We start from the raw sequence: 5,558 nt of genomic DNA on the forward strand, positions 1-5,558 counted from the left end.
CCAGTGTGCGTGTCTGTGTGTGTGCCAGTTTGCGTGTCTGTGTGTGTGTGCCAGTGTGCGTGTCTGTGTGTGTGCCAGTTTGCGTGTCTGTGTGTGTGCCAGTTTGCGTGTCTGTGTGTGTGCCAGTTTGCGTGTCTGTGTGTGTGTGCCAGTGTGCGTGTCTGTGTGTGTGTGCCAGTTTGCGTGTCTGTGTGTGTGCCAGTTTGCGTGTCTGTGTGTGTGCCAGTTTGCGTGTCTGTGTGTGTGTGCCAGTGTGCGTGTCTGTGTGTGTGTGCCAGTGTGCGGGTCTGTGTGTGTATGCCAGTGTGCGGGTCTGTGTGTGTATGCCAGTGTGTGGGTCTGTGTGTGTGTGCCAGTGTGCGTGTCTGTGTGTGCCAGTGTGGGTCTGTGTGTGTGTGCCAGTGTGCGTGTCTGTGTGTGTGTGCCAGTGTGCGTGTCTGTGTGTGTGTGCCAGTGTGCGTGTCTGTGTGTGTGCCAGTTTGCGTGTCTGTGTGTGTGTGCCAGGGTGCAGGTCTGTGTGTGTGTGCCAGTGTGCGTGTCTGTGTGTGTGTGCCAGTGTGCAGGTCTGTGTGTGTGTGCCAGTTTGCGTGTCTGTGTGTGTGTGCCAGTGTGCGTGTCTGTGTGTGTGCCAGTGTGCGTGTCTGTGTGTGTGTGCCAGTGTGCGTGTCTGTGTGTGTGCCAGTGTGTGGGTCTGTGTGTGTGTGCCAGTGTGCGTGTCTGTGTGTGTGTGCCAGTGTGCGTGTCTGTGTGTGTGCCAGTGTCGTGTCTGTGTGTGTGCCAGTGTGGGTCTGTGTGTGTGTGCCAGTGTGCGTGTCTGTGTGTGTGTGCCAGTGTGCGTGTCTGTGTGTGTGTGCCAGTGTGCGTGTCTGTGTGTGTGCCAGTTTGCGTGTCTGTGTGTGTGTGCCAGTGTGCGTGTCTGTGTGTGTGCCAGTTTGCGTGTCTGTGTGTGTGCCAGTTTGCGTGTCTGTGTGTGTGCCAGTTTGCGTGTCTGTGTGTGTGCCAGTTTGCGTGTCTGTGTGTGTGTGCCAGTGTGCGTGTCTGTGTGTGTGTGCCAGTTTGCGTGTCTGTGTGTGTGCCAGTTTGCGTGTCTGTGTGTGTGCCAGTTTGCGTGTCTGTGTGTGTGCCAGTTTGCGTGTCTGTGTGTGTGTGCCAGTGTGCGTGTCTGTGTGTGTGTGCCAGTGTGCGGGTCTGTGTGTGTATGCCAGTGTGCGGGTCTGTGTGTGTATGCCAGTGTGCGGGTCTGTGTGTGTGTGCCAGTGTGCGTGTCTGTGTGTGTGCCAGTGTGGGTCTGTGTGTGTGTGCCAGTGTGCGTGTCTGTGTGTGTGTGCCAGTGTGCGTGTCTGTGTGTGTGTGCCAGTGTGCGTGTCTGTGTGTGTGCCAGTTTGCGTGTCTGTGTGTGTGTGCCAGTGTGCAGGTCTGTGTGTGTGTGCCAGTGTGCGTGTCTGTGTGTGTGTGCCAGTGTGCAGGTCTGTGTGTGTGTGCCAGTTTGCGTGTCTGTGTGTGTGTGCCAGTGTGCGTGTCTGTGTGTGTGCCAGTGTGCGTGTCTGTGTGTGTGTGCCAGTGTGCGTGTCTGTGTGTGTGCCAGTGTGTGGGTCTGTGTGTGTGTGCCAGTGTGCGTGTCTGTGTGTGTGTGCCAGTGTGCGTGTCTGTGTGTGTGCCAGTGTCGTGTCTGTGTGTGTGCCAGTGTCGTGTCTGTGTGTGTGTGCCAGTGTGCGTGTCTGTGTGTGTGCCAGTGTCGTGTCTGTGTGTGTGCCAGTGTCGTGTCTTTACTATCAATAAATTGAAGACTTAGTTTTTATCAAAGATTCTCTGTAATTAGTATTACGCGATTAAACTGATTAATCATGTAACCGTAAATAACTAGGATGTCGGGGCACCAAGGAAAATATTAAAATGACAAAGTTATCATTTCCTAAAATAACTTTTCAGGTATTTTATCAATTGTTGCCAATTGTTTTGGAGGTGGACAAATCCACTGGACTTCCTTTACGACCAGTGTGGTACACCTCAGTATCTTAGATGTGTTCTAAAATAATCCCAGTCTAGGGGCCCGTCTGCTCCTCACTGTTCTCACAGGGGAGTTTACAACTAGATTTGATTTATGCTCTGGCGGCCTCGTACGGTGTTGTCCGTAGTCTCGACCCCCCACCGGCCTCGATGATGTTCATCATGGGTCTGGGCTACTATTCCCCCCCTTTGTGTCTCCGGACCCCCCCAACAGCAGGTGGTGTTGGTATCTGAGGCGCAAACGAAAAGGTCGGACCCTATGTACGAGTTGTCAGCGGCCGCGTTGTTGTGGGAATGGCTGTAACCTTTCAACCAAATCTCCTGGTGTTTGTGCTTCAACACCCTCAGTGGCTGTAGAGGCCTGTCAGTCACCACCGTGTCCGCGTGTGGCAACCTCTTCAGTACCTGCGAACTGAGATGAGGATGACGGTCTGTGATATCGCAAAGTGTTTCACCAGTGGGAGTCATCGGGTCAGTTGCTGGACTGACGCCATTAGTGTCATTGTAAGGGTTGACAGTCCCCACAAAGTGGAAGGTGTATCATCGGAAGCAGAGTATACTCTGTGCATCAATGTTTTTCTTGCTGAGACGGCCGCAGTGCTTGCGGAAGTGTCCGAAGGGCACGAGAAGTTCATCTCAACTACCGTATTGCACGACTGCAAGGAGGAGGGAAGTTGCTTATTCATAGAGATAAAATCTAAATCATGAAAAGAATGGTCAATCAGGTTGGCTGATGGAATGTGTCGAGATATCGTAATATCTCCTTGGATCGGATTCTGCCCCAAGAGGTTTCTAAACGTCTTTTTCCCAAGGGGTGCTTTCGACAGAAACCCCTCGTGACTGATTGCATTGCAGCTAGCGTTAGAGGAAGACAGTGTGGTCGGTGGAGGAGGCACGGTGGCCTGTGACCTGGTTGGCTTTCCAATCCATCAGTGGGAGTAACCGATCCATCAAGTCTGCTCCAAGTAGCAGGGGTACAGTTTCGAGGCTGGTAACATACACAGGGTGAACGAGCGATACGTCCTTGAAGTGTAGTTTCAGCATGACTCTCAATGTGAGAGGCGAGGTAGTCTGAGTGACCCCTCGAAGTGTAGTGTCGCATCGTTACACTTTTAAACAACGTTTTGTTGGCTTCAAAGCCTTTTTGAGATCATTAAACAATGTTTGAGAGATGAGTGATATTGTCGCACCCAAATCAATTAGCGCATGACAAGTTAAGCAGTCCTCCAGGACTGTTTCCAGGTATGATCGTTTTGATTCGTGTTTAGTGGACATATTCCCCACAAAGTGGAGTGGTAGTTCACAACGACGTGATGTGCCATTTCTGTTCAAGGTGGAAGCAGATTGACTTTTCCGATTTTAGGTGGGCTGGGCTTTAACGAAGCGTTTGACCTTTTTCTTTCTCAACCTTTGTATCAGAGTCTATAGACAAAGCCCAGGGGCTTGTTTCTTGATCAAGCGGACCCTGGATAGGGTCTTGAATGAGAGCGGGAGAGATTAGAATTTTAACGTCCTTGCTATGGGTGTTAATTCCTGTGGACCTGGTGTCTGGTAATTCCCCGTCTAGTCCTTGCTATGGGTGTTAATTCCTGTGGACCTGGTGTCCGGTAATTCCCCGTCTAGTCCTTGCTATGGGTGTTAATTCCTGTGGACCTGGTGTCTGGTAATTCCCCGTCTAGTCCTTGCTATGGGTGTTAATTCCTGTGGACCTGGTGTCTGGTAATTCCCCATCTAGTCCTTGCTATGGGTGTTAATTCCTGCGAACCTAGTGTCTGGTAATTCCCCGTCTAGTCCTTGCTATGGGTGTTAATTCCTGCGAACCTAGTGTCTGGTAATTCCCCGTCTAGTCCTTGCTATGGGTGTTAATTCCTGCGGACCTGGTGTCCGGTAATTTCCCATCTAGTCCTTGCTATGGGTGTTAATTCCGGCGGACCTGGTGTCCGGTATTTCCCCGTCTAGTCCTTGCTATGGGTGTTAATTCCTCCGGACCTGGTGTCTGGTAATTCCCCGTCTAGTCCTTGCTATAGGTGTTAATTACCCGCCTAGTCCTTGCTATGGGTGTTAATTCCCCGTCTAGTCCTTGCTATGGGTGTTAATTCCTGTGGACCTGGTGTCCGGTAATTCCCCGTCTAGTCCTTGCTATGGGTGTTAATTCCTGCGGACCTGGTGTCTGGTAATTCCCCGTCTAGTCCTTGCTATGGGTGTTAATTCCTGTGGACCTGGTGTCTGGTAATTCCCCGTCTAGTCCTTGCTATGGGTGTTAATTCCTGCGGACCTGGTGTCTGGTAATTCCCCGTCTAGTCCTTGCTATGGGTGTTAATTCCTGTGGACCTGATGTCTGGTAATTCCCCGTCTAGTCCTGGTGACTTATCTTTTACCCTTTTCTCAAATGTTTCTCGCTTTAGGTCTTCACGTAGTGGAAATTCTGGAGAAAATTGGTCTACGTTTTGATCGTCCTTCAACTCTTTGTTACCCTTGTGCTCTGACACTTTTTTTGTGGGTTGAGTGCAGGAACGTAGCGAACAGGTCGATTGTAGCGGTAGTCATGTTGATGGCGTAGTAGTCATGTTATTTCGACCGCGGAGGTTATTGGAATCATGGTAGAAACTGCTAGAAACTGTTGTTGTGCGTTATCTCTCAATGCTCCAATACCTGATAATGCCTCTAACCGGAGTGAGTGCTCCTGGTCAAACTTCAAAACCGAGTGGTCAGGGCTCTTACTGTTGCAAACTTTTGATGCCTCAAAAGCTGTGCTTGCAAGCTCTCTGAGTTGTAAGATAGGCAAGCCAACGTGGGCGGCAGGGACCAAGTAGGTAATGAAGGTAGGATACATGTTTGACAGAAACATTTGTTTAAAAGGTAACAGGTCTTCCATGCCTGTTTCAGTGAGTAGGCCAAAGTAAGCTGAACAAGCCTGTAAGCTTGTGGGTGTTCGTTCCGAGCTTGTTTGACGGTGTTAGCCAGTGAGCTATCGTGTTTGCGAGTCACAGAACCACTGAATTCTAATTTCAAAGCTGTGGCAAGTTTAGCATAGTTATTTAGCCCATGTTGCTGTTGTAGACTAATGAAGTTTGTCACGTGTCTATTCGATGTTCGCTTCAACAGGGAAACCCTGTCAGAACCAGTAGCGTTCAGGTAGCCATCCAACGCGTCCTCTATGTCAGCTAGGAACGTCTCAGTATCGATTGGCTGACCTGGAACGGGGTCAAAGGTGGGGAAATTCTTGATGAGTTTGTCAAGGTATTCTGCGCCAAGCGGGCGGAGGGGGTTGGCTTCATCCTGTGAAGAGATTGGGGCCGAAAGGCCAAGAGGAGAAGCCTTGTTGTTGTTGGCCAAGAGGCGCAATATTACTCAGTGCCAAATGGCCAATAGGAGATATAGGACACTTAATGGAGGCAAGGTCTGAAACCTATCGTCTTTACTCCTGTGAGTACAGGGTTCCGGTTGCTTGGATTGGTAGTCACGCTGTAGAGCGTGACCATTCTGGACTTCCTCCAGATGGTACCTAAGGGTGGTATTCTGCTGCATTGCAGAGTCCACTTGAGGGCTTA

This window comes from Oncorhynchus nerka, linkage group LG12 (genome assembly GCF_034236695.1).
Source record: "Oncorhynchus nerka isolate Pitt River linkage group LG12, Oner_Uvic_2.0, whole genome shotgun sequence".
Classification (NCBI taxonomy): Eukaryota; Metazoa; Chordata; class Actinopteri; order Salmoniformes; family Salmonidae; genus Oncorhynchus; species Oncorhynchus nerka.